The following is a 12,749-nucleotide window of genomic DNA, read 5'->3' as shown; positions in this document are numbered from 1 at the left end:
GATGCTTACCTTAAATGAGGCCCCTAGAACTGAACTGGAAAACACCATCCATGTTGGGGGAGAGAGGAGAAAAACAGCAACATTTCAACTCCCACCAGAACTCACTCCTGCATAATTTCTTTTAAAAGCCATAGCCAAGTTTTTCTTACCCATAAGTGCAATCAAGAACTTTACATTAACCTTCTCCTTTTTGTGTTGTTTGAAACCACTTTATCTCATAGCCCAGGAATCTGACAGGGAAAGCGATATGGAAATTTATCTGCTGCCAGAAAACGGCCTTCATGCTTGCGTATGGTACTGGAAAGAGGAGGGACCGTTGGGCAGATAAGGAAGAGCATTTTAACACTCTGCAGATGCTGTAAGTAAAATAACAGCTACTTGATATATTTTAAAACACAAGATTTGTTTTCAAAAGGTATTCCTTAAGATACTTTCTAGGCAAATTCATTAATCTGCCCAGAAAGTATCTTTAGGAAACTCCCTATTTAGATACTTGTGAGGTAATAAGATTGTACAAAGTCGTGTGGAGTTAAGAGTCAGTTAAGAGTCAATTCGGTATATTTGTCATCAAACAAATGTAGATTAACCTAATTAAATTTTGCAGGCTGGCTTGTAGTAAGCCTCATGGACAAGGATGTTGACAATTTGAATCTGTGTCAAAAAGTTCATATTCTGGTGCAGGAAAACCAAAATGTGACACTGAAGTTATGCAAACACAGTTGAGGGCAGTGGCTATGTATTTCTTTATTTAAGTCCCACCTTGCATTATGTAGTCCTATACGTCTTCCTTTAAAACATAGGCTTAAGCTATGTTAGTCAAAAATGGAATACAAAAGACTTTTGGAATAATGAACGTAACACAACGGAGATGGTATATAGGTTGAGACAAGAACAAACCTATCTTTATAGAAGGGTCCTAATAGTGTTACTCTGCCAGTGTTCCTGTTCAGCTGATTTGAGTTAGCTTTTCTATGCTAACTGAAAATGACAAATCCTCATTTTACTGGTATTAGGATTTATATGGATTTTTAGCCTGCCCCATTATAAAAGCTCAGGACAGATTTGAAAACAAATACCTTCTCCAACAAAATGAATTAAAAACAGACAACATAACTGAAGTTTGATACACTAAGGGATTCTGCTGTGAATATTTCTCGCTCTATTTTCTGTTATAAGTGCCTACCTATTATTTTGAAGAATTGAACAAGTTTTTTAAAAGTGCAGAAGCAACCGCACAGCAGGTGAACCCAAGTTAACATCAGCGCTTTGTACACTCCCAAACAGCTTCTTGGCAGTTGTTTCAATGAGCTCCAAAATGCAATGTAATAAAATTATTATTACTATTATTATTACTGCTTAAGAAGAGGTAGAGGGGCTGCACTGCACTAACATTCCCCCTCTACCTCCTGGTTTGCAGCAGCAGCAAGAACAACAGCGGTATGTGAGCACTGATAAAGCACTGCTGGCTTTCATCATTTCCAAAACTTTAATTTAATTTGTTCAGATGGAGTGTTAACGTCATTATTGTACAGGATGCAAGTAAACACTATTTTAATCTACAAATGTCATGAATTCACACTCCTTCTTAAGTTAATCTTTAACTGGGAACTACCACGTTGCTTGAAGATAATATTCACATATTGTTTGCACTAGCATCTGGGCAGCATTCCAATATGTCATCATTTTAGTAAAAACTATAGTTTGATATATTAGCACAATCAGCAATGAAGAGGGCCTGGGAAAGAGAGAGAAGAGACACAAAGCCATTTCCTTGCATGTTACAGCGCACAGTTGTGAACAATCAGGCAAAAGAGGGACTATCTTACTAAAGAGTTTCCTGTGATCAACAGGAAAAATAAGTTACAGGGAAAAAGAAGCTACAGTGAAAACAGTACTTCTTTCCTTTCCAGAGTAGATAACACCATTAGCACATCCTGTTTTTACTGTGGTATCGAAGTAAAGTAAAGCAAATCATAGGAATCATATATAACTGTAGCAAATATACAGCAAGCATACCTTGTATGATACTTAAGAGTGTTGGACTAGTACTGGGTAGATTTGGGTTCTGATCCCTATTCTGCTATGATGATGCCTGGGTGATCTTAGACCAGTCATTATATCATAGGATTGTTGTGAGAACAAACAGGCAGAGCACAGAGAATGATGTGTGTTGCTTTGAGACTGCTGGTGGAAGGGTAGGATATCAAAGCAAACCAACAATATAGGAGAGAAAAAACACCATTGCTATTCACAAGTAATAATTCAAGATCCCACACATCGCAGAATCAGTTCTAAAAATCTCTAATGTATATCTGTCAAGAGAGGGCCATAAGATTTCTGACTGGGATTTGATGAAAGATTTAGAAGACTCAAAAGAAGGCAACCCAGACATCCAGTTGGGGGGGGGGAGGATCCAATGGAAAACAGAACTTATCTGAAGGTTCTTTCACTTCACTTGAAGGTACTCTTAATCCTAAACCAAGGAGTTCCACATACAACAGATTCTGATTCCCAGACCTCTTTAAGATAGCACACCACAATTTTGAGCACTTTAACACACAGTACTGTTTTCCAACTTTTTGTCTAAATGTTCAGGTATGTCCTTTGCAGTTCTGATAAAATTTGCCTAAGATCAGAATGAAGAACAAAATGTTAGATTTTGACTTCTATTAACCCTAGCCAAGCTAGTCAATGATAAGGGATAATGACAGCTGATTCTGGAAAGCCAGAATCCTCATCCCTTGCTTAAGAGGAGCAGTAGTTCTAGCTTTAAGATAGCATTAATACTTCAACCTGATTCCATTCTGTTCCTTCCTGGATGTTCCAAAAAGTACCATTAACATCCCTGTGTATCTGAATTGCTGGTTTATTTAGGCCTAGTTCCTGCTCCTCCTCTTCCTCACACTCCTCTTGCCCATGCTAATCCCCTTCCACTTTTCTCACTTACTTTTTGTTTTGTTTTAACAATGCATTAGTGGTGGCAGCACTGGTGGTCTCTCTCTTTCCCCTCCCTACCTTGCACAGAGGAAATGTCAAGTGGATTGTCCCTCAGAGCCCAGTCTTCTGAATACGTTGGCCAGGAACCCCTGTGCTGCCACCACGTTGCTGCAGGTGCTGGACATTCTGTGTAAATCTAGTTAGTTACAAGTTTAAAAGCAGAGCTAGGCAAGGAAGAGGAAAAGGTGGAAGAGCTCACTGGAGCCTCACTGGGTGGGTGGCCTGCAAGCAAGCCAGCAAGCAAGCAGAGAGCCCAGAGGACACCCATTCACTGTCCACGCTTCCAGAGACAATTGTCTCAGCTTGGCTCGTGGAAGTGCTGGCCCTGTATTTATTTATTCATTCTAAGTGTTTATATTCCCACGCTAGCAAAAATTCACAAGGCAGCTTTCAAATCAAAATGCCAGACAATTTAAAAGACATACATCAAACAGAACCAATATTAACATGAAATAGGAGCATACGAATCATTTGGCAGAGATTTAAAAACCAGATTGGACCTTAACAGATTTAAAAGCATGAGAGAAATAAAATGATTTCTACTGTCAGGGTTACTACCAGATCCTAGCTCACAGAGGATCACGCTAGCCAGCGATCGTTAAATAAAAGTCTTTATTGAGTTACAGTCTCCATTCTCGAGCTGCTGCGTGCAACCCTACGTCTTATGCTTAGATCGGCGAAGCTCCGTCTGAGTCTCCGCCCCTTGCGCACCAACTTAATCTCCTAGCCCTGCTCCACCTTTTCCGCCTGACAGTTCTCCTCTGGGTCCCTCTGCCCCCCTGGGTCTCTTCCTTCCGGGATTCTTCTGACGCTGACCCCCCTGACTCTCCTGTCTCCTTGCGCCGGGCTTTAGGACCTGGCTCCCTTTCCGGGCTGCCTACTGCGCCACCTTCCTGTGCATTTGAACTTGGCGCGCGCGCCCAACCTTCCACTTTCCGTCTAACCGTCACTTCGCTCCCCGATGAAGGTGTGGCCACTCCTGACTCGTGCCCTCCCTCCTGTTGCGAGCTGCCAGCGCTTGATCCCTGGCGCTCTTCCTCTTTCCTACTCTCTGGCGGTGACGCTGGTCCCGATCTCCAACTGCTCCCCTCTGAGTCCCCTCTGGCTCTATCTTCCTGGGGTGTCCCCCTAGTCTCCCCCCTTGCCCTGGCCACTGGTGCTCCTTTTTGTGAATCTTCTGATTCACTGGAAAGACTCGGAGATCTCGGGTCGTCGTCATCACTCATCCTTTCTTCTGCCTCCTCCCCCTCGCTCTCTGTTTCCTCCCTTGCCCTCGCCTCTGCTCCTGAACCCCTGACATCCATCCCCCCCTCGAAGCCCCCTCTTCCCCCCTCCCCTCCTTCCGGTGCGGGTGCTGCAGTGTCAAGGGGACGAATGTCGGGTACAGTTCGCTTCCCGTGGCGGGCCTCCATCCGAAGTCTTCCGGTTCTTCCTCCCTGCTCTCGTCGACGACGGTCACCTCTGCTTCCATCTCTGTGCCGCCGTGCTCGAAACCCTGGTCGTCCCCGAAAACGTCCATGTCCGTCTCTCCCTCGCTTCCTTCTGGAGGCGTTGCTCGTCCTGGACCCTCCGGCCACTTTCTGCGCCACTGCTCCTCTGGTCGATCATCCCACCAATACGAGGGTTCTGAAGCAGATCCCGAGGGCGACCCCTCCGGGGAACGGGCGTCTCGTGTCGGTTCCTCATCCGAGTCGAACCCCCGGAACGTGCTGGCTGAAAGCGTGGGCGTGAAAAGCCAGTCGTCGAAAAAGTCCGCTGGCATTGGCCTATGGGGTAAGAGGGCATGAAACTCTTCCTTGAGCAGAGGTTCATCTAAAGCGTAGCCCGGCACCCAGCTGTTGGCACTGGCCGGGGTGCCCTCCTTAGCGAGAAGGTATTCTACCCCCTCTTCCCCCCATCTGGAGTCCAAAATCTCCGTGACTTCGTTGAGGCGCACCTCCTGTGCCACTCCCCGTTGCCTGGTTCCCTCTCGGAGCGGACTCGGCGCCGTTCCGGGTTCCTGAAACCTGTGCGGTGCCTTGTAGGGAGTGAGCACCGATCTGTGGAACACCGGATGCATCCTGGAACCCTCCGGAAGCGCCAGCCTGAAAGCCACCGGGTTGACCTGCTCTTCGACTTGGTAGGGCCCCAGTTGCTTATGCCCTAATTTCTTCTTGGCCAACGACCTGGCCGGCACTGCGTGGGCTGCTAACCAGACCCAGTCTCCCACATGGATCTCTTCGCCAACCCTTCTGTGTTTGTCTGCCTGCACCTTGTATGCGTGTTTGGCCAGCTCCAGGTGCCGCCGCAGCTGATCGTGGACCTCCTGCAACTCCGACGCGAACGCATCTGCTGTCTGCGGCTCCCCCTCCACCAGTCTTTCCAGTCCCGGGAAGGTTCTGGGGTGCCTCCCGTTGTTGGCGAAGAACGGCGTGACCCCCGTGGACACGTGCTTCGTGTTGTTGTAGGCGAACTCGGCGAGCGGCAGGTAATCCACCCACGTCGCCGGCTGTTGATTCGCATAGCATCTCAGGTACTGCTGCATGATGGCATTGACCCGCTCCGCTTGCCCGTTGGTCTGCGGGTGTCTCGCCGACGCCAGGTTGATCTTGACGTTTAGGAAGCCCATCAGCTTCTGCCAGAAATTCGAGATGAACTGCCGCCCGCGGTCGGACAGAATAGACCGTGGCAGCCCGTGAACCTTGAACACGTGGTCTATGAACAGTTTGGCGGTTTGTTCCGCCGTGGCCACCTTCGCACACGGGATGAAATGTGCCATCTTGGAGAACAAGTCCACCACCACCAGCACGGCCGTCTTGCCCCTCGAGCTGGGCAGATCCGTGACGAAGTCCAGGGCGACTCTCTCCCATGGCTCGACCGGAGTTTGCAGCGGTTCCAACAGTCCGGCCGGCGGTCTGTGCACTGGTTTGGCCCTCTGGCAGGTGTCGCACCTCGCCACGTAGCCCGCGACCTCCCCTCTCATTCCGGGCCACCAGAAATCCCTGGCGACTAATTCCACCGTCTTCTCCTTGCCAAAGTGCCCGGCAGTGGGCGCGTCGTGCAGCTGATGCAGTACCTTGGCGCGAAGTTCGTCTCCCGGCACGTAGATGGCCCCTTTGCGGATGAGCAATTCATCTCTCAGCTGGAACCCGTCGGTCGTTGCCGTGCCCCTTTGCATCTCTGCCATCTTTGCTTGCGCGAAGGAGTCATTCTGCAACGCTCGTCGCACCGCCTCCAGGTCCACTGTCGCCGCAGCGCACGCCCACACTGTTGGTGCGAAGATGTGCATGGCGGCCGCTGGCGTGGCGTCCTCCAGATACTGTGGCTTACGGGAGAGCGCGTCCGCCATGATGTTGGTGTCCCCCGGGACATACTCTATTCGGAAATCGAAGTTCGCAAAGAACTCAGCCCAACGTATCTGCCTCTGGTTCAGGAACTGTGCCGTGCGCCAGTGCTCCAGATTCTTGTGGTCCGTGCAGACCTGCACCGTGTGCTTGGCTCCAATCAGGAAGTGCCTCCATGCTTTGAACGCTGCATGAATAGCCAGCAACTCCCTGTCCCAGATGGTGTAGTTCTGTTCGGACTTGCTGAGCTTCCTGGAGTAAAACGCTCCCGGCCTCCAAACCCCCTGCGGGTCCTTCTGCAGCAGGACTGCTCCGACGGCCCTGTCCGAGGCGTCTGTTTCAACTCTCATCGGCCTGCTGGGGTCGACATGAAGTAGCTGTTCTTCCGACGCGAAAAGACGCTTGAGTGCCTGAAAGGACTGCTCCGCCTGTGCTGTCCAGATGAACTTCTTTTTCTTGGAACTGAGCGTGTCCGTGATGGCCGCTGTCTGCATAGCGAAGCCTTTGATGAACTTGCGATAGAAGTTCGCGAAGCCGACAAACCGTTGGACCTCCTTCCGGTTGCGTGGGCTTTTCCAATCCAACACCGCTCGAACCTTGGCGCTGTCCATGGCGAGCCCCTTGTCAGACAACTTGTAGCCCAGGAAATCCACCTCCGTCACGTCGAATTGGCACTTCTCCAGCTTGGCGTAAAGCCTATGCTGCTGTAGCCTGCTCAGCACTTCCCTGACGTGTCTGTCATGCTCCTGCTGCGATTCCGAAAAGATCAGGATGTCATCCAAGAAACAGACGCACGTTTTGTAGAGGAGCCCCGCCAACACGTGATGCATGAAAGCTTGAAAAACGTGGGAGCCATTTTGCAATCCAAAAGGCATAACCCTATATTCGTAGGTGCCCAGGGGCGTGAACATGGCTGTCTTCCACTCATCTCCTTCCCGCATGCGAATGAGGTTGTACGCCCCTCGCAGGTCCAACTTGGTGAACACGCTGCCTTTGCGTACTTTTGCGAGGAGGTCGTCGATTCGGGGCATGGGGAAGTCCGATGGCTTGGTCACACTGTTCAAAATGCGGTAGTCCACTACGAGTCTTTTTTGGGGCGTGTCTCGCTTCTTCACAAAGAATACAGGACTGCCCCCCGCCGCCTGGGACTCTCGGATGAAACCGCGCTCCAAATTATGATCTATGAACTCTTTGAGTTCCTGCAGTTCGTCTTCAGACATGGAATACAGCTTCCCTTTGGGCAGCGCCGCCCCCGGCAGCAGGTCAATTTTGCAGTCATATGGTCTGTGGGGGGGTAGCTTGTCTGCCTCCTTCTCGCAGAAAACCTCCAAAAATTCTGCGTACTTGTGGGGAATCGCTTGCAGCGTGCCTAGCAGCAGCTGTGACTCCTCTTGCTCCCCTTCCTGCTGGGGCATGATGCAGTGTTCAGCACAAAAGGAAGAGCCGAAGGTCAGCTGCCTCTGGTACCAAGCCAGCGTCGGGCTGTGCTTGTCCAGCCAACTCATGCCCAATACAATAGGCGTGTCCGACAGTTGAGTGACGTTGAAGCTGATGATTTCCCTGTGATTTCCAAGCCGCAGCACCATAGGTGGCGTCTGCTTCACCACCTGCCCCCCTAGCAGCTCCCTGCCATCCACCGTGACAACCTGCAGGGGCAGCGTGGCAGGCAGCAACTGTATAGCGTGCCGGTCGACAAAGTCCTGCCCTATGAAGTCTGCATTGCTTCCCGAGTCGACGGTGATTGGCACGTCCATGGTGATTCCATTGGGTAGCTGGAGCGATGCGGTGAGCCTCACTACTGGCTTGGGCGGGAGGGGGTCCATGGGCGGTAAAATCTCTGGGGACTGCTTCACTGACACGTCTGGCTGGGCCCCAGTGCCTCTTCCTCCAGCCAGACATCGTCGTTTCCCTGCTGTGGTTCTCCGTGCTGCGTTGCTGCAGTCACCATTGCTGAGGCTGCAGTGTGCTTGTGGAGCCTCCGGGGACACTCTTTCGCCATATGCCCTGGATCCTCGCAGATATAACACTTCCTGTTCCCTCTAGGAGGCTTCGCTTTCACTGCTGCCGGTGCTAGGGCTCTGGCTGCTGACTGAGCCCTTGCACTCCCAACCTCCATCGGTTCCACCCCTCCCCCTGTTGGAGGCGTGGATTGCGCACGCGCTGCTTCTCTGGGAAGGAAGGAGGAGCCCCTGGCTGGTTCGCGCCCGCTGCGCCCTTCGTCCCTGCTCCACGGACGTTCTTCCAGCCGCACCCCCACCGCCAGCGCCCTCTGAACGATCTCCTGCGTGGTCCGGGGTCTCTCCCCCCTCGCAATCTCATCTTTAACCGAGTTGTGCAAGCCCTCCCAAAAAAGGTCTCTGACAGGAGCCGAATCTCTGTCCCATTCCAGGGCACTGACCAAAGCGAAAAAGCGGGCATGATACTGCCTTACGCTGGCCCTCCCTTGCCTTAGTCCATGCACCTCCTTTCGGGCAAGATCCACGTCAATGCTTGATAAAAAACAGCCATCCATCGCTTTAATAAAGGCGTCCGCATTTTGGAGCGCAGGATCCTTATCTCTCCACAAATTGCGCAGCCATGCTTTTGCGTCTCCATGCAAATGGGACATGATGAACCCCACTTTCTCTTGTTCATCTCTAAAGTCTTTGTGCAGTAGTTGCAGTGCACACATTACGTCTGCTCTAAAGTTGGGGTACTGTTGCAAATTCCCATCGAAGTGAGAGACCAGACCGCCTGTGCGTCTCCCCAACCCAATCCCCTCTGATTTGGGTGTCTGTTGCCCTTGCTTCGTAAGCACGTCCAACCTGACCTGGAGATCCCTGTAGGCGGCAGCTGCTTCCTCCTCTCTCTTCCTGGACGCCAGCGCCTCGGCATTCAGTCGTGAAACTGCTTCTCTGAGTTCCGTTATTTGCTGTTCGGCCGTCATATTGTCTGCCGTTCGTGAGCTCTCTTGTAGGCACCCGCTTTCTCTCCTCTCCGCGAGGCCGTGGATGCCCACAATTTGATGAGACGGAGCTTACTGTCAGGGTTACTACCAGATCCTAGCTCACAGAGGATCACGCTAGCCAGCGATCGTTAAATAAAAGTCTTTATTGAGTTACAGTCTCCATTCTCGAGCTGCTGCGTGCAACCCTACGTCTTATGCTTAGATCGGCGAAGCTCCGTCTGAGTCTCCGCCCCTTGCGCACCAACTTAATATCCTAGCCCTGCTCCACCTTTTCCGCCTGACAGTTCTCCTCTGGGTCCCTCTGCCCCCCCGGGTCTCTTCCTTCCGGGATTCTTCTGACGCTGACCCCCCTGACTCTCCTGTCTCCTTGCGCCGGGCTTTAGGACCTGGCTCCCTTTCCGGGCTGCCTACTGCGCCACCTTCCTGTGCATTTGAACTTGGCGCGCGCGCCCAACCTTCCACTTTCCGTCTAACCGTCACTTCGCTCCCCGATGAAGGTGTGGCCACTCCTGACTCGTGCCCTCCCTCCTATTGCGAGCTGCCAGCGCTTGATCCCTGGCGCTCTTCCTCTTTCCTACTCTCTGGCGGTGACGCTGGTCCCGATCTCCAACTGCTCCCCTCTGAGTCCCCTCTGGCTCTATCTTCCTGGGGTGTCCCCCTAGTCTCCCCCCTTGCCCTGGCCACTGGTGCTCCTTTTTGTGAATCTTCTGATTCACTGGAAAGACTCGGAGATCTCGGGTCGTCGTCATCACTCATCCTTTCTTCTGCCTCCTCCCCCTCGCTCTCTGTTTCCTCCCTTGCCCTCGCCTCTGCTCCTGAACCCCTGACATCTGTCTTGTGCCAAAATGATATGAAGTTCAAGCTACTCTGGGGACATGGTTTTAAAGATGCAGGGGGCACCACTGAAAAGGTCCTCTGTGATAATCTTTTGCTACATCTCACCTGTGGTGGCATCAGAGAAGGATTTAAGATGGTGGTCTTATTGGATAGGCATAAATGGGGACAAGTAATATCTAAACTATGGACAGCACACAGACCAGGGCACCAAATCATTTTCCCAGTTGCCACTTCACATATTACACATTTCTAAAACAGACCTCAGATTCAAGCAAATAATGGCATGCAGTTTCCCATGTGTACAAACTATGCAGAGCCTGTGTTCATACTGTAAAAGACACATGCACAAATGCACATAAGGAAGTTCACACAGGGTATATGCTGTTTCCTACACAGACAATTGTGTTGAAAATGTGTTGTGCTCAGCTACAGAATTTTATTTTTGTTCAGAAGCTAAGTGGTCCAACTTCTGATCTAAAGTGAAAGCTTACTAGATATTTGGGTTTTACTGCTCTTAATATTTGCTGTGATTTTTTTTGCTAACAAGCTCAACCCAGGTTGTGGAAACCAAATGACAAGTCCTGACTTCGAGGAACATTAATTCAAACAAATCTCCCTGGATAATTGCCATGTATATGAAGACTTCTGTAGTCATACAGGTGGGGGGATAGTTCTCAGATTGCCTCCTTCCACACTAGTTTGCTAGGTAGGTTCAGATAAATTGACAGGCGGAAGAAAGTAACCATTTGCTGTTTGGAGACAGTTGTATGTTACTTATCAGTTTCAGCTCCAGGGTGACAATTCCCATCAGATTCCTCTTCTATGGGATATGGGAAATTTGCCTTTGAAATCTTTTTTAGGGAATGAGCCATGACAGCTGGAGAGAAAGTGTCATGGATAACTGACAAACTGCTGCATAGCTGGGAAAAGTTATATGCACGAACAGATTTTACCCAGGTAAATTGGAGAGTTCTACAAATAGTAAATTGGACTGAATTCATTCTACACTCATCCTCTGACAGATCACCCCTGAGGGAAAGTAATCCTAAAGAGAAAGTAGGTTGCTCACCCTTTGACTAGGGCAAAACCAAGGTCATGCAGAACCAAATTAGATAATTTATGTAAGAAAGAGAATAATAATTCCCACCCACCCCCAATAATCAGGTAGGGTATACCTGATTTGCTTTTCTGGCAAATCGTCAGCTAAAATTTGACAGCAGAAAACAACCTATGCAGTTGACTGAAATTCATACACCACCACCCCAGCTATTGGTTCAGCTGATTATGCATTATGAACTGTTTTATTAAGTGCTCAGAAGTTTTAAAATTTGTAGACACACAACGTCTAGTGACAGATGATTAGTAGAAAGGGGTGCAGAGAAGAGAAGAGGCAGCACTATTAACAGTTAGTTATCTGTTCTACTGAGTTACTGTGCTTGGGTAAATAGACAGAGATAAATAAGGTACAGCAAAAATAAAAAATAGCAGCAATGTAAATTATGTTAACAATATCCATATGGGATGGGAAAAGCACTGGAGCCAGATGGACTTACTGCAATTTATTATAAAAAGTTTCAGGATGCACTTATAGAACCACTTAAGGACACCATTAACAGAATTCTGGTGATGGGAGTACCAGCTTCATGGAAAGACGCATTCATTACTCTGATCCCCAAACAATAGAGTGACTTAACATAGACTAAAAATTACAGACCTATTTCATTATTGAACTGTGACTATAAACTATTTGCTACAATCCTGGCTATTAGACTGAAAACGACATGTGACTAAGTCAGTCCGCAGACTCCAGGCCAGGTTTTTACCAGGTCGACAAATGAAAGACAATGTAAGAAATGTAATCAATTTAATAAAGTACCTAGAAGTAAGAAACAGGCTGTGTTAAATCTTTCTAGATGCAGAGAAAGCTTTTGACAAAATTCATGATCATTTATGATTAAGGTTTTAGCAATCTATACTGATCAATCTGCAAATATATTAGTAAACAATATTCTTTCAGACCAATGCCAAGTAGAAAAAGGAATGAGACAAGGCTGTCCCCATCTTCACTGTTTATTATGAGTTTGAAATATTGCTTCAGAATATAAGGTGAAATAGGGAAATTAAAGGTATTGAGGTGGGATGTAGAATCTATAAATTAAGGGGATTTGCTGAAGATGTGTTGTTGACATTAGGACAACCTTTGGAGAGTGTGCCCAAAGCATTAGAAAAATTAAAAGCTTTGGAGAAGAGTAATAGTGTGAGAGCTAGAAGAACATATGATTAAAGAAGAGTGGAAAACGTTTATTGTATATATGGAAAATAACTGTACTCAGCTGAAAACGCTGGTAGCATTAGGTTAAATTAAACACTGTAAATAATATTTGAGTGATTTAAAAGTGGAAAACTGATTTGAATGGTTATAGTAAAATATGCAGGAATGTATGATATGAAGAATGAGCAATGGAAGGAGAAGAATGGAAGTCACTGGATCTTTTAAAGTTTCCAAAAAAAAATTTTTGAAATGTAAAATTGAAAACTTAATAAATTATGGAAAAAACCCCCCACCAATATCCATATAAAGTTGGGGTTAAATTCACCAATAATTTTCAGAAGTACTATCAATCTTTGTTAATGGTACAATATTA

At 48.4% G+C, this 12,749-nt stretch overlaps 1 protein-coding gene across 8 annotated transcripts in view; it reads right to left on the bottom strand.

The window, feature by feature from the left end:
- Window positions 1-12,749, bottom strand: part of ADD3 (adducin 3) — a 106,459-nt gene that overhangs the window by 51,379 nt on the left and 42,331 nt on the right. For 3 of the 8 annotated variants that reach the window (XM_082225261.1, XM_082225262.1, XM_082225263.1), the window contains one exon: window positions 10-34. The exons of the other annotated variants lie outside the window; for them this stretch is intronic. The gene's annotated coding sequence lies outside the window, so the exon portion shown is untranslated. The remainder of the gene's footprint in view (window positions 1-9; window positions 35-12,749) is intronic. 8 annotated transcript variants of the gene reach the window in all.

Source organism: Podarcis vaucheri (assembly GCF_965113315.1).
Source record: "Podarcis vaucheri genome assembly, chromosome: 5".
NCBI lineage: Eukaryota > Metazoa > Chordata > Lepidosauria > Squamata > Lacertidae > Podarcis > Podarcis vaucheri.
This window is presented reverse-complemented; position numbering and strand designations above follow the sequence as displayed.